The sequence below is a fragment of the Aquarana catesbeiana genome, linkage group LG05 (genome assembly GCF_042186555.1).
Source record: "Aquarana catesbeiana isolate 2022-GZ linkage group LG05, ASM4218655v1, whole genome shotgun sequence".
Lineage (NCBI taxonomy): Eukaryota > Metazoa > Chordata > Amphibia > Anura > Ranidae > Aquarana > Aquarana catesbeiana.
Window position 1 is genome coordinate 41,131,240 of NC_133328.1, and position 24,381 is coordinate 41,155,620.

At 39.3% G+C, this 24,381-nt stretch overlaps 1 protein-coding gene across 4 annotated transcripts in view; it reads right to left on the bottom strand.

Annotated features, from left to right (window-relative positions):
- Positions 1-10,154: 10,154 nt before the first annotated feature.
- The window catches only part of CDK14 (cyclin dependent kinase 14), a 678,339-nt gene continuing 664,112 nt past the window's right edge, over positions 10,155-24,381 (bottom strand). For 3 of the 4 annotated variants that reach the window (XM_073629653.1, XM_073629651.1, XM_073629654.1), the window contains one exon: positions 10,155-10,684. The gene's annotated coding sequence lies outside the window, so the exon portion shown is untranslated. The remainder of the gene's footprint in view (positions 10,685-24,381) is intronic. The other variant, XM_073629652.1, reaches the window with a different exon arrangement.

Consider the following 24,381-nt stretch of genomic DNA (forward strand, 5'->3'; position numbering starts at 1 on the left):
ATAGTATTCCATTAAGTTTAAACCAAGGAATGGAGATTGCTGAGAAGGCTGCTAGTAGATGGAACTGCACTGTGCGTAATGGCTAGTTGTTTGAAATTCACACAAACAAGATGCTCTCAAATGCAAACTTTTTTTAAAAGTAAAAATGCATCTTTATCATAAAAAAATAAAATTTAAAGAGTAACGTCACTTTTGTTGAGAAAAAAAACATTCCCTTCTGGGTGATCTATGTACATTGCAGGGGTATTAACAACCTTTGTTGCAGATTCCTACCTTTGGTTATTCTGAAGGAATAGCTGTTTGTTTGTCTGTGTCCATGTACAGAGTGAATCTGTATGGGAGTGGTTTTATCATTATCAATCAGCTTCAGCTCCTGCAGGGCACTAATGAGGCAAGTTGTAGGTTCTGAATCCCTAATGACGTTATTTCCCTTTGAGTGTATTGGACCAAAAATGAAATTTTTGTTGCAGGGGATGCTCAAAATCTGATTTGTATCTTAGTGCAGACTTCTGGGAAAATCAGTGAGCCAATCACAAAGGCAGGAAATTACATATCTGGGGGGGTTGCCATAATGCATTGCATTTTGCAGAAAATGACAAATTGAAAGCGGAGTTACCCTTTAGAGTAAAGTTCCTTTTGCCTGGTTCATTCAATGTCAGATTCGTTAAAGTGCACCTGTACCAAGTCTATGTATTTGAAAGTTTTCACAATAGGCAGCAAAAGATCTTTAAATCAAGCCACACCTGACATCTCTCATATTTACATTTGAGGACTGGTAGGCTGTCTGGATGCTGCTGTAATAGAAAGTAATAGGAAAAAGCGAACATTTCCGTGCCTTTGTTGTGAATTTTAAAGATGAATTTCTCTATAATACCCATAGCCACAGAGGTGAATGAGGGCTTATTTTAAATGCTTTTGCTGCTTGTTCAGAATATAGCACAGTTTCACTTTATAATGTTGTAAGGTGCTGCGCAAACTGTTGGCGCTATATAAATCCTGTATAATAATAATAATAATAATTCCTGCACAGCACATGACAGTAGAGTGCAAAAAGCTCTCAAAAATAAACTGACCTTGCTTTGGACATCCCATGTGACTACTGCTGTCTGATGTGTGTGTGATCGCACTGGACTGGTTGAAATGAGAGTTGGTTCTGAAGAATATACATTGAAGCGCATCATTCTTCAAAGAAGCTGATCTATTGTGAAATGATCGTGTATGGGGACCTTTTTCTGGCCCTAGACTGCTTCTTCTCTGATCACGACAAAAGAATCCCACAGTAGAGAGTGAATTTTTGGGTGGTTACTGGGGAGAGCCTAATACTAAAGTTCATATCACTTAAAGGTCTTTTTGAAACATTTATAAAAAGTTTAAAAGCATCAAATAGAGCCAATGCATTTTGGGGGGAAAGGCCTTCCTCTTCTTCGTGGTTTGAGCAGTAGAGGTTATTAGAATCACAATGGAATGCACTAGAGCAGGGATCTCCAAACTACAGCCTTCCAGCTGTTGCAGAACAACACTTCCCATGAGGCATTTTAAAAATCTGACATTCACAGACATGACTACACATGATGAGAATTTTAGTTCCAGAACAACTGGAGGGCCATAGTTTGGAGACCCCTGCACTAGAGGATTGATGTTAAGGTTTGCTATGGCCGTTCCTAGTGTTGTTAGGTGACGATAGTCTGAAAAAGTAGGGGGGCCTTTCCCCAAAACCTATTGGTTCTATTTGAGGCTCCTAATAAACATAAAAAAAATTCCTTAATTTAATTTTTGGGATCCTCAAATACAACCAACACATTTCCGGGAAAGGATCTCCCCTTTCTTCAGACTAGCATCTCCTAGTGGCACTAGGAACAGATGGCTGAGTTTACTAGTGCCATTACTAGATGATATTCTTTATTAAGCCTCAACATAGGTCCTCTAGTGCAGGGGTAGGCAACCTTGGCACTCCAGCTGTGGTGAAACTCCAAATTTCATCAAGCCTCTGCCTCTAGGAGTCATGCCTGTAATTTTCAGGGTCTTGCAATGTCTCATGTGACTTATAGTTTCACCACAGCTGGAGGGCTGAGATTGCCTACCCCTGCTCTAGTGCATTCAAATGTAATTCTAATAACATCTACTGCTCAAATCCTGAAGGGGGGGGGGGGGGCTTCACCTGAAATACGTGGGCTAGATTTGTTGTGCTTAACCACTGAACTTTTCAAAAAGAACGTTGAGTGATATGAACTTTTGTACAAGGTGCTTCTCATTCAAATGTTTATGTGACTATTGCCACCCAACTGTGAAAAAGCTTTGGTAACCACGTACAACTAAAGGGATCTGGAGATCCCTTGTTTGATATAACACTTTACACAAGCAATCCTGAGCTTCAAGAAGGTGGCATAGGGTCTTAAAGCAAATAAAACTGTCAGGGCCCTTGATGACATCTCTTTAAAAAAAAAATGCTTATAGTAACAAATTACCGTAAGTAGTCTGGATATATTAGTCAATACAGTGCTGTAAGAGAAGACTTACCTTTAAACAAGGAGGGGTTAGCGCGAATGGGTGCATAGGCGGGCAGGGGGTGGAAACCGCAAAAACGAGGTCAGAAACAGAACAAACACCAGGAGGAGAATAACACCCAGAGGCCAGAGATGAACTAGATAGTGAACATTACAATTGCCATTGGTGACATCAAGAATACCGAGACACACTTTGAATTTGGATACAGAATGGTGTTTCCAAAACACCAGATTGCTGGCAACATTTTTTCTGGGAGTAGGGAAACTGGGAAAGCTAAGCTCCATCTCCTGGATCCTTTTCATGGCTTTATGTTAATGTTGTAGCTTGTCTAGTGTTCTTTAAATTAAAAAAAAAATCCCCACATTTATCCTTAGCCCTTTTTAGTAGTTTTTTTTTTTGTAACCTGAGCAGCGACCTGACTTCTAGGCTAGTCATTGCAGCACACAATACTTATTTCAGTTGTTGAATGTATATTTTGTATATCTTGCATCTATTAGGCTGTAAGAGTTAACATTCAGCTAAGTCCAATACAAAATATTTATCAGCCATGGCCATATCTACATGCAGAGTGGAATTCATGCATTAAAAATAGTGCAAATCAAAAAGTAGGTGTTCCCACAGCAACCAACTAGATGTTGCTGTTATTCTAGTGATGGTTGGGAAATCACAACTAATATCTCATTGGTTGCTATAGGTTTTTAGATGATGCCATTGGCTTTCACATTTCCCTCTTTTATTTTCCACCTTGAACAAAGCCATGTCTAGTATATCTGCCATAAAGCAATATGTCCCAGGAGAAACTAGGATTATGGCAGTACATCTATGTATAGACCGATGGTCTGCAAACTTTGCTTGCCTTTATCTGGCCCCTGGGGCACTATTCCTCCCACTGATACGAGGCACTATTGGCCCTACTGGCACCAACAGGACAATAATTCCTTTCACTGACACTAACAATGGGTCACTATTCCTCCCACTGACACCAAAAATGGGGCACTACCCTTCACCCTAATACTAAAGATGTGGCACTGTTTACTCCCACTTATGCCGGAACATTTCCTACTTCCACTGGCCTCAGTCTGGCCCCCTTAAAGTCCTAAGAACAGTAAAATAATCCTTTGTTTATATAGATTTGATACCCCTGGTCTAGACAATTACAATCAGAAGCTTGTGAAACCTGCTGTATTAAAGGACACATTTTAAATAGGTCTAAAACGGTTAGTGGCATCTATGATACTTGGCATGAATGTGTCAAATATGTCAAATGGTGCATAAAGATGAGAAGCAAATACATATTTACAAATTTATGTTTGTCTGGGCTACTCTTCTGAAAAATTGACTCCACTCAAAATGAATTCCTTCATTTTAGTGACGTTACCAGGGTTTGGTTTATCCCCATCTTAAAGCCAACCCATTCTCTATATGTAAACATGCCTAAGTGAGGAGTATAAAAGGAACAGGAACCTTTTGTACAAAGTTCCTTAATTCTTCTCTCTATTGGTACTAGTTACATGATCACATTCCAGGGCATTGACCATGTAAGCTCAGCTAGTGGGGTTGAGGAAGTCAAATTATGCCAAAGCTGGCCAGTCAACTTTCAAAGTCTCGTCTATGGGAAATGTAAGGATTCCCTTACTTGTTATACCAATTTTTCCACAAGTAAGTAACATATAAAGTACTGTTCAGGACCTTAAAAGGGAGATTCTGCACCTCCCTCTGCATGGCTATAAAAACCCAAGCCTGGCTTTTCAGCTAAACTAGGGTTGTTGGACCCCATGTATTCCTATGGAGTATCCAATATAAGGCAGATGACACAGCAGTTCTATTGTTTGCCCAGTCTAGTGGATTCTACATAGGACAATTTATTTAGGATGTGACAACAGTAGCTTATCTAAAGAGCAATCACAACTGTTCTGAGGTGCCTCAAAGCAGTAAAGACATGGCTATTGATCAAGCTATGTCTCGTTCCACCCACAACAAAAAATCTATTTGGGGGCAAATTTGATCTTTAAAGCAGACCTATGCATTCAATTAAAATGGTCTTTAGACTAAATACCTCCTGGAGTAAAGACTATAACAGGAATAGCGGGGTATTTTTGCTGGACTATTTTAGTTTTTCTCACTGGTTACTGGTTATTTGGTGCTGCAGCACAATGGCTAACTCTGCCTCAAGTATCTTCAGCTAAAACTACTTGACCGGCAATCTGAGATCAGTCATTTGACCAGCACCACCAAGAGCCATAATTCTGAAGAACTGGTTTTATAATATTTATTTCCTTGGGTGGTCGTTTTCAGGACCACATTCAGAGGAACACCTCATCCCACCACAATGCCAGAGCTGGGAGTCCAGGCCCTGTGTAAGCTCTTTAGCAACTGCTGCCAGAGCTTACACAGGGTTAAGCTCTTTTTCCTCCTCCTTCCAAAGTGACCACGTTTAGATCTGGTGATTGGTCACACACCGCTCAAGCACAGCACCCTGAGAGGAACAGAAGAAGTTCCAATGGTCCTCCATATCAAGAAGTGCTAAGTATTTCCAGAGGTTTCCAGTAAAGAAACAGGGTGAAGGTATCAGATGGTGGCAGAGTTTTTCTTTTACAAAAAAAAAATTTTCACTTTGGCCATTTATTCTCTTTAGGATTCGAGCCTTCCAGAAATCAGATCAAGTGCCTGTATATATTAATCGTGTACCAAGTATAATTCTTTCTTGCTATGGACTTAAAATTTAGCCCCCAGGAAAATCTCATTACAGCACTCTAATACACACACATATTCTTTTCAAGAAAAATATACTAAGATTGGAATTTAATAGTCAATTGGTTTTCTTGACAATCAGTAAATGCCTTTTATTCCCCAAATTGTCCTTTTTTAAAATGCTGAAGTATCAACATGATCTACATCCAGGACAACATACAATGGGGGAATAGAGGAGTCTTTGCTCGACTTTACTTCCAGAAGGGCTCCAAATGTAATATAAACTTCAGAATCCTTGGCTACCCTTTGTTTAGTAATTAAAGGTCATATAATGAAGGAAAGGAATTCTTATATTAGAGAAAGCCCACCTCTGTTCTAGGCTGCTAATAAATGATCATTAATCTAAATGGTTTACTAAAGAAAGCCAAAGACAGAAATGAAATACTGTAGGCACTGAAATATTTAGTAATGTCAATGGAATGTCTTGATAAATCAAAATGCACAAAATACATTTGACAGTGCTTGGGTTAGAGTGAAGACGTTCTATTGTATGGCTAATCCCTGCAATTTATTTTCTAAAAAAGGGCTTATTCCTAAAAAAGCATTAGTGGGAATGAAAACTTTGGGCTTAACCATATCGGTGTGTATTCTGCCTGTGCTAAATGTAGCAAATTGTGAGATAATGCATCTAGAGCAGTGGTCACCCTTTACTTGCCTTTACCTGGCCCTTGGATCACTCTTCTTCCCACTGACACCAATGATGGAGCACTATTCCTCCCACTGACACCAATGATGAGGCACTATTCCTCCTACAACAATGGGGCTCTGTTCCTTTCACAAAAACCAATGATGGGACATGATTTACTCCCTCAGGGCATGTTCTACTCCTACTGGCCAAAATCTGGCCCCCCTAAAGTCTGAAGGACAGTAAACTGGCCCTTTGTTTAGAAACTTTGGAGGCCCCTGATCTAGAGGACCAAACCCAAAGATACCACTAAAAGTATTCTGGAAAAAACACATTCCCATCCCCCTCAGAAATTTGAAATTATGGCAACTGATTAAAGTTCTGCTTTAGTTTTTAGTAAAAAAAAAAAAGGCATGTACGCTATATGGCCAAATGTTTGTGGACACCTGACTATCATGCCTATATGTGCTTGTTTCAACATCCCATTCCAAAATCATGGCCATTAATATGAAGTTAACCACCCCATGCATATAATAGCAGCCTCCACTTTTTTGGGAAGGCTTTCCATAAGATATTGGAGTGTGTCTTCGGGAGTTTGTAAAATCTCAGCCAAAGGAGTATTTGAAAGATTAGGTTACTGATGTTGGATGAGAAGACCTGGCTCCGTGCTCTGCGCAGGCCACTGGGTTACTTCACACCAAACTCATTAAAGCGTGTCTTTATGGAGCTGGCTGTAAGCACAGATGGACAGTGATGCCAAAATGTTAGAAGTGCACAAACATCTAAAATATCTTTGTATGCTGTAGCATCAACAGTAATCTATGGTGGAAAACCTGAAAATTTAGAGGGATGTCCACATATTGTAGATTCCAGTTGCTCTAAGTGATCATTAGTGGACAGGTTTTATTATGTTTTTATAGCACATTTTGAAAATGATACAGATGATGTGATGTGAATAGAACTAAAATCTAAAGAATAAAAAGAAATTTATATAACATTTAGCAGGTTTGATTGAAAATGTTTAGGCATGGCAAAGCAAAACCTTTGTTTTAGCCCTCGTGTATAAAAATGAATAGTGAAAAGTGCCAGCCAATCAGATTATTAATTATATTCTCTAAGCTGCAGCAATGACATCTTGAATCTGATTGGCCATGTCAGATACCACATTTTTCATGGCTCCAGTTTTTTTTTAATTTTATACATGAGGGTACGGACTGGTATTTTTATACATAAAGCAGTATCCTGTACCCTCACTTCAAAGAAATAGTAGATATTGCAAACTATCAATTATGAAAAGGCAAAAAGAAAAAAAAAAACACTAAAATATAATGAAATCATGTTTACATTTAATAAAATGAGTCAATAAGATTTATGAATGTTGACAGGTCAAATTTTAACTCAAATTATATAAAAAAATGGTTTTTTTAGATCAATTATATTTACTGTTTGATTGTATTGAAAGTTCACAAGCAGACCAAAACAGGAATTTTATAAGACCAAAAATTGTATTTCCAGCCACACCTTTTTCTTTTGGTCTTGGATGGAGTAGAGAAAGATCAGAGCCCCTATTGGGTTTTTACTGCCACCAAATACTCTACAAATAAAAAGCATTTTTATTTTTTGTCTGTGTTTCCGTTAAAGATTTCCCTTCAATGCCTGTCTGGTGAAACTCTTGTCACCGGCACAGGAAGTCAGGGGAAATCTCTGTAATGGAGATTTGATAGCGGTAAAATCCTGACGGGGTTCCAACCCTTCCCCACTCTAACCAAAAATAAAAAATGTTTTTCTGTCCAAAATAAAAAAGCTTTAGCTGGGAATACACTTGAAGGAAAAGCTGTGGTTTGCTTATAACAACTAGAGATTTTCTTTTATCATCTAACTTAGAAATGTTGAAATGAATATGATGAGTTGCTGTAAGCAATACCTACAGGTTTCTCAAAGTAATTTCTTAAAGGTGATATCCTTTTTTTAAAAAAAATTACCTGATGATAGTACAGACATCATTGTGTGCCGGTTCTGATTTCCAATGTTGTATATAGGAAATCCCCTCCAAAAGCAAGCACCTGAAGATCCAAGCTCCATCTAAAACACAACAAACTGATCGTACAGTTTCTGTACAATCACTTAAAGTGTTTCTAAACCCAGGACTCTGCATTCACTATTTCTGGTCTCACACAGTGGACAGAACATGGAAATGCAATAGTTTTAATAAATATAAACTGCTAAATACATTTTCTCATCAGCAGTTAGAGCAGTTTTGTGACTTCTATTAGTGTCTGGTTAAAGCTTGTAGGGGGCATTTTTATTCTACCATGATTGTCCTATGAGGATGCAGACCCCTGACCCTCTGTCTAGACGGTGCTGATTAGCCCTGTGCTGATCACATGCACTCTCCCGAAAAAAAAAAACTCTAGCAATACACACCAAACTGAGCATGTGCAGAGTGCCATCTAGCGTCTGTACTATCCGGAGATGGGTTGGGGACTCTAGAAGAAGGGGTGACAGCCTTTTTACACAATGCAGAGGATTAACCCCTTAGGTTCCACAGTGAGTATAACAAGCATGCTTTACTGCATATACAGACTGATTTTACTGTTGTGGGTTTAGTAACACTTTAAGAGCTACCAAGAGCTATGAAGTGTGAGAGTCCTAGCAGGTAGACACGTCATATGTGTTTGTAAAATTGGAGAAGATTGTACAGTTCGAATGTTACAATTTGGCCTGAGAGCCTTTAAACATGGAAAGTGAACTTTTCCAGAGTGAAATCATGGGGTTTGTTATGGCTGACCCCTTCTGAAAACACTAGCCGCCTGATTATTATTCCGACCAACTGGCTTTAATACCTTTTTGAGTCTTTGACCTGGAACCTGTAAGCAGATCAGGAAAGTCAGAGTGACATTAGAAGTCCTGCTTGGTTCAGGTCCGAGACTCCGAGTATTGAAACCAGAGGGTCAGCATAACAACCAGGCAACTAGCTATTGCAGAATGAGAAGTTAGCAATGACCACTTCAATGTTTCCGGCATTTGACCTGGCACCCCCTACCTCTCTTGTCTTTCAAGTGGCTCATCACTTTGATTAGTGATATAAATGACCGATTGAGTGTTATGGTACGTGGAGCCAACTTATTAGGCTGAAATATGTATTATGGAACATCCTGAATATGGAATCCTGAAATACAATGTAAGGTGTGCATGCTTGAGACATTGGAAACCAATGCAGGCTTTGCTTTCAATATTGGGAAATTGTTACTTGAATTGAAACTGAACTTTCACTTTAAATCAGCTAAATACATTATGAGTGCATCAAAATAAAATGTGCGTAATATCTTATAGTGTGTTTTCTTTTGAATGCAACCACAACCTGAGGAAAAGATGGTCTCCTGCCAGCATAATGCAATGAAGGATGCTTGCTCTTTGGGTGAACGAAATGGTCTCTCTGTAGAAGTCCATAACACCTCCTGCTGAGACAGACCTATAGTTCTCTGCTGACTGGAGAGCTTTAGCTCTGACCTGGCAGGGGATGTGTTGGACCCTTGCAGGGAGACCACTGCTTCCACTCTCTACAGCATACTGGCATGAGATTTTTGGCTGCTTTCAAAAGAAAATGAACTGTAAGGTATTTTGTATTGATGCATCTAAAATGTAAAGCTGGGCTTTAAGAGGCAGCTCATGTCAAGACTTTTAGATACTGAAGACCACAACCATCTACAGGCCTATTAATGTGTCTTCTATATAGCACCATAAACAGGTACGGAGATATACCCAACCCTAGTAACACTCAGACATTTTGTGTCTGCATCACAGATAAACCTAATTATGGTTCAGGATTCGGTGACTTGAACTTGGCTGTGACATGGAACACAAAGTTCAGAATCTCCCGTTCTGTCCTTCACACTATATGGGATGTTCTCTGTCAGTCACTTGTCTGTAACAGACTGCAACAGACTCACCTTGCTCAAGTCACCAAAGTACTGACACAAGGAGCAAGCTGAAAAAAAAGCTTTGAACATTTTCATTTAGGAGACACTTCTGAGAAAATACACAGCTCTGCTTACACTATAAGTACCTAATAGTAAATATACAAAGATTGCGAGGGAAAAATTGTAAGCAATTTCTCCAAGTTGCGTAGTGATATGAGTAATGCAAACAAACCCACAACGGCATAACCTTCCTATGTAGGTTTATCCTTTTATGAAATGATAATGAGTACAATATTTATAATTTAATGATACAAATGTATCAATTTTTTTTTTTTTTTTTTTTTTTTTTTTTTAGGCCTTAAAGAACGACCTTTCCTGTTCAACAAAATATTGCTATCTATCAAACATGGCCTTTTAATTCGGCAATGTCAAAGTTCGGTTGTAGAGCATTTGACCATTGATCCAAAATTATATGTTTGCTTCTAACGTTTATTGCAAGATGACATTTTTTTTCTTTCCTATATGAAAAGTCCTGTGACTCCATGGTCAAATTAAAGGTATGAACTGAGCCCTAGAACGGAGAACTGGCAAGATCTCCAATTAGCATATGTGTTCTACTGTAGATAAAGAAACGGAACTTGGGGGGAAAATTAAAAAAAATATATGCTGTCTAGATATTACATTTTAATCTTCATATAAATCACAAGGTAGCAAATTGCGTGCAAGGCTTGAAGCAAATTATTGGGTGAAAACAGTTTCTTGTCAAATTCTCCATTCTCAATTCACATCAACAGAATGCTGATCAACCTCCAAAAGGTTCCGTTCTATAAGGCAAACATCTTCAATCCAATGATTTTCATTCTCCGATGATTGAAGTCTTATCCTAATAAAAGAAGAAAAAAAAGGGAATATTTACAGTTTCATGGGTCTGTTTCTCCAGATAAGTCGAAAATAAAATTAACATTTTCACCATATTTACAATGTTCACAGAACTGGCTGATAACATTTGTACATTTTATTTCTATATTGTAGAATATTGTAGATATTGAAGTCAGGCTGTGGGAAGATTACATGTTATATATTGCGCACACTGATGTTCTGAAGAGCTGAAGGAAAACAAGAAATAGTTGAGGAAAAAAACTAAAAGGCAGAAGGTAAAAGATAGACTCTAGACAACAGTCTCTCATAACTCTCTCTTTAGCTCGTCTTGCTTCATACCGTCTATCGAGCATAACATTTATACCTGCAAGACGTTCTCCAGTTAAAACTGAGTTTCATTAAAATAATTTTTTTTAAATGTTTTGTTATAAATAAACAAAGAAACAATAGCCCATTAAGATAACAAAAAAAAGAAGAGGTTTAGGCTCCCCCATATCAAAAGGGTTCTTTACTGTTGTAACAGCTGTAAAAATGTGAAATAGTTTTTCACTGAGCTGGTTTCAGCTAACTCAATAGATTGAATGTAAATTGATTTTGATTTTTTTTATTCTTTACAAACATTAAAAACAGCTATTAGATATAAGAAATAATATTGTAGAATGTTAATCCAAGGTGTTATTCAAATGCCCCTAGGGATCAGGAAGGATTTTTTTTTTTTGTTGGAGCAAACTGGACCCTGCTTTATGAAGGTGTTTGTATTCCCCTGGATAAACTGCAGGTTTATGATTTTTTTGTTGATTGCAATGGACAAGTGTATTTTTTCCTGACCTAATGATGTCTTGCAATGCACCATCGGCAATAATCTGCTGTTCGTTTCTGTTTTGTGAGATCAAGATACATTGTGCTGGAAAAGAATGAACTGCCTCAAGCATGATCCCAAAGTGATAGCTTTTTTGGGCCTCAAAGTAAAGAGATGATTAAGCAACATTACTAGAGATGAAAAAAACTAATTGTAAAAATAAAAAAAAAATTAAATTTTTTTCAAGGCTTGTTTTGTTTTTGTTTTTTGCGTGCAAAACTTAAAAAAAAGATGCGTGTAATATGTTCTTTTACAATGATAAATAACGGTCTTAAGTTATTGCAAGTTCTCTCTGCTGAAGACAAGCAAATCCTGGAATACAGTTCAAGTAACAATATAGTTCTTAAAGCAGTTCTAAAACAAGAGAGATATGCATATCTGCCACTAGGGGGTACTGCAGGAGAACATCTCCAGTTTAGTTTGCTTGTGGGCTCCATCTTGGACCTCCTACAGTTGGGTGATTGTTGAGATCCAGTAGATGATATATTATGTCCTCTCAGGTCTTCATTAACAGGTAGGAGGGTATATTTGTCTGACAAATTAGTTTATCTTTATAACCTATAAATGACTCCTATTAATGTTCTCCACCATCACAGCATAATGTTTCCCTATAGTCTTGTCAGTAAATTGTTTTTTTTCGTTTCCTCCTCTCAGTAAAATGTTGAGACTGACATCTAGAGTTTGGAAACATTTCCACAGTGCAATTTCTGCTAAGAGCAAAGCTGCAATTTGCAAATATTGTGAGGAGAAATATTCTTTCCCAAATGCTACAATGATGACAAAACACATCCTGGCATGCCAGAGGTACCCTAAAGACATTACAAAATACTTTATGGAATGAAATGATGAGGACCAGAATGAAAGTGCGAGGAGGGAGCTGTTCCCTCCAGAGTTCTCATTCCAGAAACACTCTTTCTGCTGCTTCAGGATCATCACAAAGTGTTTCTTCATCAGCAGCATCTTCAAGTAAGGAAGTGTTACAAACCACGGCCTTCCAAATATACACAATTCCTTCAATTATAGAGAAAATGATACCTAATAATCAGGTGAACATTCATAAAGCTCTTCATAGAGCAATATATGCTTCTGGATTAGCATTGTCAATAACTGAGAATGCATATTGGCAGGAAGCTTTTATATTATCAGGTAAATTACCTGTACAGGTGAAATATTCTTAACATATACAGTCCTTGTGATTCCATTCATAATAAAAAATAAAATTTTAAAAAGCAAGTTTAGTTTATTCACTGAATAAGCTGGAGTTATATTTCAAACACAATACTTTTATATACACTGCATTCCACCTTCCCAGTGTAACAAAATTACTTTCAATTTGTAAAACTACTTCACACAAATTTTTTTTTTAGTTTTCACAAAATTTTGATTTTCCTGGTAAAAACAGGGGAAAATATTCTTTTTTCCATGGTTCCAAAATATTCTGGAAATTTTACATCTTTAGGCCTTATCCTTAAAAGTGCCAGATAACACATTTGGTAGATGAATTTTCCATCTCATATGGTGGAGTTTGTAAACCTATCACATACTTGGGCAACGGAAAGCATATGATAGATTTAATTAAAGATTACCTTGAATGCAAAATAGCATATCAAAATATTTAGCAGATCCAGAGATGTGGGTGGCTAAAAATGTGTGCTTCATCTTGTCTATTCCTGGAAACAACAACCCTGGCTTTGCCCTTTATTGACTACTGAGTCCTCTTCTTGGGTGTTTAAAGTTTTGGTTGGCCTTGATAACCAAAAAAGAAATTCAGGGGCCAAGCTCGACTTACCAAGGGAAGGTCAAGATTTTCATAAAATTTCACCAACCCTACCGATGGATCATTTTGACATTTGGTTAATGGTAACCTCTGCCTATGCATATATTACATCACAGGCTGAGTTTGAATGCATTAGGGCTGTGGCAGGTTTAATTAAATTGTACATTTCTAACAATATTCTTGAAATATTTAAACTCCAACTTTGACAAAGAAGTTACTTACTCAGCATCCTTAAAAAAAAAGGGGTCCGGCTGCTATACTCACCCTATCCCTGCATGCCCCGTGCGCACTCACCTGGTCACCAATCCAGCGCAGCTCTTCTTCCAGGTTGAATGACACCAAGCATAATTCATCTTACTTCCTTTAAAAGCAGAGCTCCAGCCCCCCCCCCAACACTTACAAAAAGTAAAAGTCAGTAGCTACAAATACTGTAGCTGCTGACTTTTAATATTAGGACACTTACCTGTCCAGGAATCCTGCAATGTTGGCACTCCAGCCGATTTTCCAATCGGCTCTCGGGTGCTGCCGCTGCCATTCATAGTAAGGGAAACTGGCAGTGATGCCTGTTGGCTTCACTGCACATGTGCATGTGCGAAGCACGCTGCGCTTTCTAACTGGCATGATGGCGGAGGAAGGAGGAGAGGGGCCAAATTTTTGAGGAATCCCACCGCGGCAAGCTCTCCTGGAAGTGGGGACGGGTACCTGTCAAAAAACAGGTACCCCCCCCCCCCCCCGAAAGGTGACAAATGTGGCACCGGAGGGGGGTGAGGAAGGAAACAAGCAGAGCTTCCCCTTTTGGGTGGAATCAAGGCCCCACTCTTGGATTCACAGGAGAATGCTGCAGAGAGTAACGTCACATCATTATGGGACACAGATCTCTACAGCTTTTAGAATCCACCCGCCACTAGAGGAAACACAAGGTACCATAGCTGTGTGGGACTTTAATGGGACCAGATAAAGTCCAAAAGCAAACAGTATGTAAAACACTGTTTATTGCATCTTTTTTTACAATGAGTCAAATCATACATTAATATGTATATTGTAGGCTAATGCCACGTACACACGCTCGGAATTTTGGTCGGAAAAAGATATGATGGCTTTTCCGATGGGATTCCGCTCAAGCTTGCCTTGCATACACATGGTCACACAAAAGTTCGCTGAACTTTCGATCATCAAGAACGCGGTGACATACAACACTACGACAAGCCGAGAAAAAGAAGTTCAATGTTTACGAGCATACATCGAATTGTTTCCGAGCATGCGTAGGAATTTTGCACGTCGGAATTGCTACAGACAATCGCATTTTTAGATAGGAACTTTTTCCGACCGAAAAATTGAGAGCATGATCTCAATCTTTTGCTGGCTGGAATTCGGCCAGCAAAAGTCCGATGGAGCATACACACGGTCACATTTTCCGACCAAAAGCTCTCATCGGTCTTTTGCTGGCCGAATTTCCGATCATGTGTACGCGGCATTAAACCTTAAAAGAAAAAAAAAAAAAAAAAAACACCCCCGAAGAGCTTCTCATGAGTTCAAATACAGAAATCCTGATACTCTGATATATTGATGCTGCCGCATTTTGAGTATAATACTTCATCAGGGCATAAGTAAGCAGAGGCAAAAAGAAATTAGTGGCAAAAGCCAACTCCAAGGGAGTTGGGTGCAAACAGCTGGGGGGGGGGGGGATTTTCAAGCCCGGAGTTGGGTCTCAATGAGGAGAGAGGGCAGAATTAAAAATATTGAATTACCCTTTAAATCAGGGCAGACATACATGTGTTTCAATGCACTGATAGTATATTTGCCTTCATATGATCTGCCTAATCTTATTATCATATGATCTGATAATGTAGTACACAACAGAGATAAGGCTGAGAGTGAGGGAGACAGCACTATGAGCCATCCAGTTTATTATAATGATGTCATCTCAACAAGCTTTAGGCACTGGGAGCTATTAACGATGGTGTCATACATCTAGGATGCCAAAGGTGTGCAAACCACAACAGCAAAACGACAAATGACAAATATTTTGGCAGGTAAAACAGTTCATCTATGTGCATTTCAAGTGTTAGGTTGGAATTCCGCTTTAATGCAGAGCAAGGGGATGAAAGCTTTCTCTTTTTTCCGCAGGACAGAGCAGACATTTTGGGAGGAATGGCAACTCCAAAAAAGCCTCACGCTAAAGAAAAAAAGATGTAAAAATGAAAATGAGAAGTCCCACTGAGCAGGTGAATGACCTGTGGGAGCAGACCCTGCCTGGCAGGATTTTCAGACTTGGCAAGCATCAGACACACAGCAATTGATTAGATCACCGTCTACCTGCCACCGACCAGGCTCGGGAGACTAATTAGAAGGAGTGCTGCTTGCACAGACACCCCATTGACACCTAATTTGCTCAGCCGAAGCCCTTGGGGAGAATGCATTATCTGTGCAGCTGCACTTTTCTGCCTTGCTGAATTTAGACATAAGCAGCAACGGCCGGCTAGAACAATGAGCTCCTCTCTTGCACAATGACAATCTCGGCTATGCACGCAGATACATATAGAAATTACAATAATCCAGGGGCTCCCTGCAACCCCCTCACTCAGCTTTCTCACGAATAAATACAATCCAGTTCCAGAACATTGAAGCACAAAAGAATACAAAATAAAGTCAATTAAAATATGACACAAATGTAGATAAAAAAATTCTATTTAAAGTGGATGGTAACCCTCATTGAATATGAATAACATAAGCTTGCTAAATTACAGTATGTCAAAAATCATGTCTTTTTTTTTTTTTTTTAAACACTTTTTTTTTCATAATTATTTCACCATTTGTTGTATCTCGGTGTGGTTGGTCTCTTGCAGCCACTAACACATTCCGACATGCACTTTAGCGATGGCTGCCTGGCATTTCTCAGGGCAGATTTCCTGATGGTGACAACAGTGGACCATGATGATTTTGCGGAAGGGAGTTTAACAAGACACGTGGCCACTCATTAAAATTAGAAGTAAAGAGGTTTAACCATAAACTACGTAGAGGGTTCTTTACTGTAAGAGCGGCAAGGATGTGGAATTCCCTTCCACAGGCGGTGGTCTCAGCGGGCGGGGGGGGCATCGATAGTTTCAAGAAACGATTAGATAAGCACCTAAACGACCGCAACATACAGGGATATACAATGTAATACTGACATATAATCACACACATAGGTTGGACTTGTGTCTTTTTTCAACCTCATCTACTATGTAACTATGCCTGTATATACAACGTATGTTCAGATGGTCACTTGTAGTCTCCAATGGACATCAGTGTCAGGATGACAACACAGGTGAGCAATAGGGAGACCTAAAAGTAGGAAGTGCCTGAACACGAACCCTCATGGGGGTCACCTGGTGTTATTTTAACTTCTGCCCGCCGGCTGTATGCACATATGCGGCCTCTGGGCGGGTAGGCTTTAACGCCGAGAGGCCACATATATGCGACCCTATGTTAAAGGGGTTGTAAAGGTAAAAATTTTTTCACCTTAATGCATTCTATGCATTAAGGTGAAAAAACTTTTGACAGTACCGCCGCCCCCAGCCCCCCCGTTTTACTTACCTGACGCCTCGAATCTTCGCTCCTCGTCCTCGTCAGCTTCATTGCAGCTCAGCCTGGTCGCTGATTGGCTGCAGTGGATGGATTGAAAGCAGCGCAGCCATTGGCTCGCGCTGCTGTCAATCACATCCGATGACGCGGCGCGCCGGGGGGCGGGGCCGAGTGATACAGCGAGCGGCTATAGCCGCCGGCTGTATCACGGGAGCGCGCCCGCAAGCACTCACCACCGTGCGAGGGAGCTCGCATGAAGGTGGTAAATGCTTGCGGGGAGGAGCTGAAACAGCCGCCGAGGGACCCCAGAAGACCAGGTTCAGGGCCACTCTGTGCAGAACGAGCTGCACAGTGAAGGTAAGTATAACATGTTTGTTATTTAAAAAAAAAAAAAAAAAACATCTTTACAACCCCTTTAACACATTACTGTACTGAGTGCGTGCTTCCTGCACACACCCGGCACAGTAACCAGTGGGTACCAGAAAGCCCCCCCGATGCATACTTCCAATCGGGAGCTTTCTGATCATGTGACCACTGTGACTGCCAATCGCAGCAGTCACATGATCGGAATGCCTGCCTCCCAGCATTTAGTACCTCTTAAAATAGGAGTGAACTCCCATCTCTGACTTTTACCTATACATCCCTTTGCCCACGTTCACATCGAAGCGACTTGTCATGCGATTTGACAGTTCCAAATCGCATGACTCTGAGCCGCACCGATTTGAAGAAAAGGTTCCTGCACTATTTTTTGCGGTTTCAGGTGCGACTTGCATAGACATCTGTGCATGAAGTGGTACAGTTGTCAGCGAAGTAGCACCTGAAATCACGCTGACCTGCTACTTTGAAATCGCACTACTTCAAGTGAAGTAGCCTGATTTCAAAGTAGCATCAATGTGAACCAGGGCTTTAATAGAGTGCTCCTAATCTCAGCTGGTTACCTGTATAGAAGGCACCTGGGAGCCAGAAATCTTGCTGACTGATACGGGATCCAATACTTATTTCACAAATTAAAATGCAAATCAATTTAAAACTTTTTTGAAATGCGTTTTTCTTGGATATTTTTGTTGTTATTCTGTCTCTCACTAATAAACCTACCATTAAAATTATAGACTGATCATTTCTTTGCCAGTGGGGCAAACGTACAAAATCAGAAGGGGATCAAATACTTTTTTCCCTCACTGTAGGTAAGCCTATAATAAGGATAAGGCTTACCTGTAGGTACTGTAAATATCTCCTAAACGTGCGCAGTTCAGGAGATATTTTCTGTACATGCAGCCGGTGACGTGCCATGCGCTCTGAAGGAATGGCCACCCGGGTCGTTCCTTCAGAGTCCTGTGCTGTAAGATGTCATTGCGGCTCCGGCCACGCACACACAAACCCAGAAGGAATACCGTTGAAGATGGAAGCCCTCTCTGCTGTGACAGCGTGGCGCTGGAGGGCTTCTTTTCAGGTAGGTTTCACATAATGTGCTAGTGTGCGAAGCATACCAGCACATTATGGCTTTACCTTGCAGGTTGCAAAAAAAAAAAAAACACACAGCGGTTTACTGCCACTTTTAAGGGCCTGGAGGCAGTGGCAGGAAGATGTTAAAGTGTTACTAAACCCAGGACTCTGCATTCACTATATCTAATCTCTCACAGTACACAGAACATGGAAATGCAATTATTTTAGTAAATATAAACTGCTAAATACGCTTTCTCATCAGCATTTAATGCCGTCTTTGGACTTCTATTAGTGTCTGGTTAAAGCTTGCAGAAGGAGTTTTCATTCTCCCCTGATTGTCCTATGAGGATGCAGGACCCCTGACCCTCTGTCTGGACAGTGCTAATTGGCCCTGTGCTGATCACATGCACTCTCCCAAAAAAAAAAAAAAAAAAAAAAAACAACAACTCTCTAGCAATACACACCAGACTGAGCATGTTTTTTTTTACACAATGCAGAGAATTAACCCCTTAGGTTCCACAGTGAGTATAACAAGCATGCTTTACTGCATATACAGACTGATGTTACTATTGTAGGTTTAGTAACACTTTAATCAAAGCTGAAGAGTTCAAAATATTTTAAATTACTTAAAAAAAAAAAAAAAACTCAACACATTAACGTATTAACATCAGAATGCAGTGATTGGGTTTACATCTACTGGGAATTATCTGTTTAATTTTCTTTTTTTAATATACATTTAAAAGACTTTCAGCTTCATGTAAAATAATCTTATCAGTGTATTAGGCCCCTCTCACATGGGGTGGATTCCATTCCGATCAGCAGGGGGTTAGCACACAGATCCCCCGCTGATCGGAGCAGAGCCGGCGGATGACACATCCATGTCAGCTCAGTTTCTGTAGAATGCTTTATGGGCGGCCGAAAATACACAGACTCTGTCCGTTTACAGCCGACTCTCCTTCAATCCGCCTAAACAGAAGAGGACGGATTCCCTTCCATTTTTTTTTTTTTTTTTTAACGGACCGGATGGGACCTGGAGGTAGTATCCTTTTACACCCGCCTGTCCATAGAGAGATATATAGACCTCCCGGTCAGGTCCACCTGAAAAACTGATCGGAACGGTTGTGTGAAAGGGGCCTTAATGTTTTAAGACACTTGTTTCTGTATACAGTTTAAAATCTCTCTCTGCCATATTTGTCCAATGCATATGCAACCTCTTTTGCATGGCGGTGCCTTAAGCTGGCCATACACAGATTAAAATGATGAGAGATCAGTGTAACTAGAGAACAAGTGATCTTGGCCCAGCCTTTAGCTAAAATAAAAGCAGCATTTATACATGGCAAGATATGCACAATGAATGGAATTACAATTCATAGTTGAAGCGTGATTTGGTAACATTACCAATAAGTGTCCTAAAGATTCTTGTGAATTTTAATGATAGCGCCAGTTTAAAGGGAAACCGCAGCTTTTTTATTCAGTGTTCGAAATGTATGCACTTATACACCCCCCCACCCCCCATCCTTAATTTTCCACATTTTGTAATGTTGCAACCTGCAATTAAATGGATTTAATCGAGATTTAATAGCCTTAGGCTAGACCTAAATAACTCATACCATCAAAGAAAAAAAAAATATCTATCCAATTTGCAGTGAACCCCCTAAAAAAGCTCTGGTGGAACCAACTGCCCTCAGCAGCCCCATCATAGGTTGGATAGAGTTCAGCTTTGTGAAATTAAAGTGTCACATGGTGCTAATAAAACTCGTTTTTAGAGGGTCCCAAAATTTGTTCGGAAACCATCCTTTCTAAATAAACAGCATCATGGAGACCAACAGACTATCACAAGTCCAGAATAATGTTCTGGAAAACCCCAATCAGGGTTGAGTCATAACAAAACAACTGAGTGCTGTTAAATCCACTGACTGTTAAATCCATTATTAAATAAAGGAGAGAATATGGCAAAAATGCGATCTGCCTAGAGAAGGCCAACCACCAGACCCACCAGAGACCACAACTGAGACGGGAGAACTTGTCCATGGGACAAGCTCCACAGAGCTGGGCTTTATAGCACAGTGATGATAGGAAAGCCATTGCTTAAAGAAAATGTCAAACCCTATTTGACTTTGGCAAAAGGTATGCAAACATTTGGAGTTTCAGCGATATCCTTCATTGGTTAACTTAAGTAAAAGATGGAAGCTTTTGGGAAACCTTATTAGGTTCTTACTACCCAGATATCATAGTAAGGAATTAACCTAAGGGATGTTTCAAAAGCTTGCATCATTAAACTTTTTTTTTTGGTTTTGGACAAAATGGTGAGAGATAAGAACACCTAAGATTTTTATTGCGGTCTGTGCCCCCATTAGGGAGATTCACCCTCTCTATTTGTCACCTTTACCATTATCATTGAAAGTAAAAGAAAAACACAAATTTGGGGGCCCAAGTGATTCCTTAATTTGCTGGGATTTCGTCTTACGTTCTGTTTTGGCTATGGGACAGGAAGTGAAGGTAAATCTCCCAGATGGGACACAGGTGGCAAAAAAAATAAAAAAATCTGATGGGTGTTTTGACCCTCTCTTACTCTATCCAAAATAAAAAAAAATAAAAAAGTTTTGCCTATAGTCCTACTTTGAGTTATCTAATAAATGTTGTCACTTAAACTTGATACATTAATTGATGGATATCTTCGTACAAGATTCTACTACTGCCAAAAGACACAGGCAAGTATAAAAAAAAGGTTTTCCTGTCTAGTGAGAACAACACAGAACTTTTTTTGGTTTACACACTATAGGCTCAATTTAAAAAATACCCACCCATGACCCGTTTTCAATGCCCTGGCTGAGGGAAGGAGGTTCTCACCCAAGATTTGACAGTACATGGCCCCGTCCATCGTCCCTTTGATGTGGTGAAGTTGTCCTGTCCCCTTGGCAGAAAAACACCCTCGAAGCATAATGTTTCCACCTCCAGATTTGACGGTGGGGATGGTGTTCTTGGGGTCATAGTCAGCATTCCTCCTCCTCCAAACACGGCGAGTTGAGTTGATGCCAAAGAGCTCGATTTTGGTCTCATCTGGCTACAACACTTTCACCCAGCTCTCCTCTGAATCAGATGTTTATTAGCAAACTTCAGACAGGTCTGTACATGTACTTTCTTGAGCTGGCGGAACTTGCAGGGGCTGCAGAATTTCAGTCCTTCACGGTGTAGTGTGTTACCAATTGTTTTCTTGGTGACTATGGTCCCAGCTGCCTTGAGATCATTGACAAGATTCTCCCGTGTAATTCTGGGCTGTTTCCTCACCGTTCTCATGATCATTGAAACTCCACGAGGTGAGATCTTACATAGAGCCCCAGACCGAGGGAGATTGACAGTTTTTTTATGTTTCTTCCATTTGGGAATAATCGCACCAACTGTTGTCACCCTCTCACCAAGGTGCTTGGCGAAGGTCTTGTAGTTCATTCCAGCCTTGTGTAGGTCTACAATCTTGTCCCCGACATCCTTGGACAGCTCTTTGGTCTTGCCCATGGTGGAGAGATTGGAATCTGATTGATTGCTTCTGTGGACAGGTGTCTTTTATACAGGTATCAAGCTGAGATTAGGAGCAATCCCTTTAAGAGAGTGCTCCTAATTTCAGCTCATTACCTGTATAGAAGACACCTGGGAGCCAGAAATCTCACTGATTTATAGGGAATCAAATACTTATTTCACTCATTAAAATGCAAATCAATTTAAAACTTTTTTGAAATGCGTTTTTCTGGATTTTTTTGTTGTTATTCTGTCTCTCACTGTTAAAATAAACCTACCATTAAAACTATAGACAGATCATTTCTTTGTCAGTGGCCAAAATCAGCAGGGGATCAAATACTTTTTTCCCTCTGTATGTGCCATGTGATTGCTAATAGAAGAAACATGGCTTGGAAAAAAGTAAAAAGCACATTTGATATTATGGGGATGTAAACATTAAAATAATAGCAAAAAATATTTGCTCACCTTTAATTAAAAAACTAGTTTTAAAATTATGGTTGATTTGCATGTAAATCAAGAAAAAAAATGCCGTTCTGCCTCTACACCGAACGATTGGCGGGTGCTGGCGGACATTGAGTCCACTGTACACGCTGATCGGCTCCCACTGTGTATAATGGCACCACGCATTCGTGCCCACTACTCATGAGTGCAGGATCACACATATATATATATATATATATATATATATACACACATACACACACACACGTGATCCTGCGCACAGCAGCCACCCTGTAGCAGTAAAACTGCTATAGGGTGGTCGTAAAGTGGTTAATGAGACATTCTGCTAACTGGCACTCTCTATAGCCGGAAGGAATTCATATGCTCAGGTCTCTGAGCATCCAAGTTTTTAACATGCTTTAAAAATGGCAGTCCATTCGGTAATTCAGGGACTTTCGAGGTAAGATCTATGTATCTGTTGTGAGCTATGCCTGTTTGCTACGTGAACATCTACCGATCCCTGTTCATTTATTTTACATTAGAGAGACTCCAGCATGAGAAGGGAGACTCTGCAATGGAAGAGCACAGCCAAGAACTGCACAGTGAGTGATTCAGCCCTCCCATAATGGAAATCTGTTTTAAGTGGGCCGACCCTTTAATTCTGTTATTAAGTTATTTTCCAAACATCATATTGCCGGATCCATACACCATGCTGAAACCAGTCAGAAGCTCAAAGAAGCATGAAACACAATGGTAAAAATTAAACATCCTAGAGCCAATCGATTCAAACCTCTGCTGTAAAATAAATGTAATGAACATAAAGGCAAATCTTAAGCACGGTTTGTTCCAGAACTTTAAAAGCTTTCTATCATTTATCCATATTTAAACACCTTTGAGATTTGCTGTGTGCTGCCATTTTTTTTCAGAGTGCTTTCCCTCTCTGGAGAATACCATAATTTATTTTCTAAATTCTTTTTTTACTTTGACACTCAGGCAGAACCTTTCTCTTACCCCTACATTGTCTAAGGAGATTTGCTGTGCAAAGAACAAAGTCTCCCAAGCCTTTTGCAATTACCATTTGAATCAGATTCTGCAGCACAAAGAATAGAGAGGTTTCCAATATGAATCCGTACATAAGGAGGAAAAAAAAAATGTGCAATGGGCATTTGTGGAGGCAAATTTTGTAAGGACATTTGGACATGAGCATTGGGCACGTATGTATTTTTGTGTGTGTATATATATATATATACACACACACACACACATATATATATACACACACACACACATATATATATATATACACACACACACACACACACATATATATATTTACACACACACACACACACGCAGACACATATAAATATAATATATATATATATATATATATATATATATATATATATATATACACACACATACACACTGTAATATATATATATATATATATATATATATATATATATATATATATATATATATATATAGATTATATGTCTATCTATAGATATCTAGATATCTATATACAAGTAAAACAAACACACATTACACAAACTTTGAGTTACACTTATCTATCTAACTTATATCTATCTATATAGATATATATAAGTAAAACAAACACACATCTATATATCTATAGATAGATATCTATCTATATAGATAGATAAATATCTATCTATATAGATAGATAAATATCTATCTATATAGATAGATAAATATCTATCTATATAGATATCTATCTATCTATAGATATATATATCTATCTATATGTATATATATATATATATATATATATATATATATATATATATATATATATATATATATATATAGTATATGTATATATCTATATCTATAGATATATGTAGTGGTTAGCACTCTCGCCTAGCAGTAAGAAGGGTCACTGGTTCGAATCCCGACCACGACACTACCTGCCTGGAGTTTGCATTTTCTCCCTGTGTCTGCGTGGGTTTCCTCCGGGTACTCCGGTTTCCTCCCACACTCCAAAGACATGCTGGTAGGTTAATTGGATCCTGTCTAAATTGACCCTAGTATGTATGAATGTGAGTTAGGGACCTTAGATTGTAAGCTCCTTGAGGGT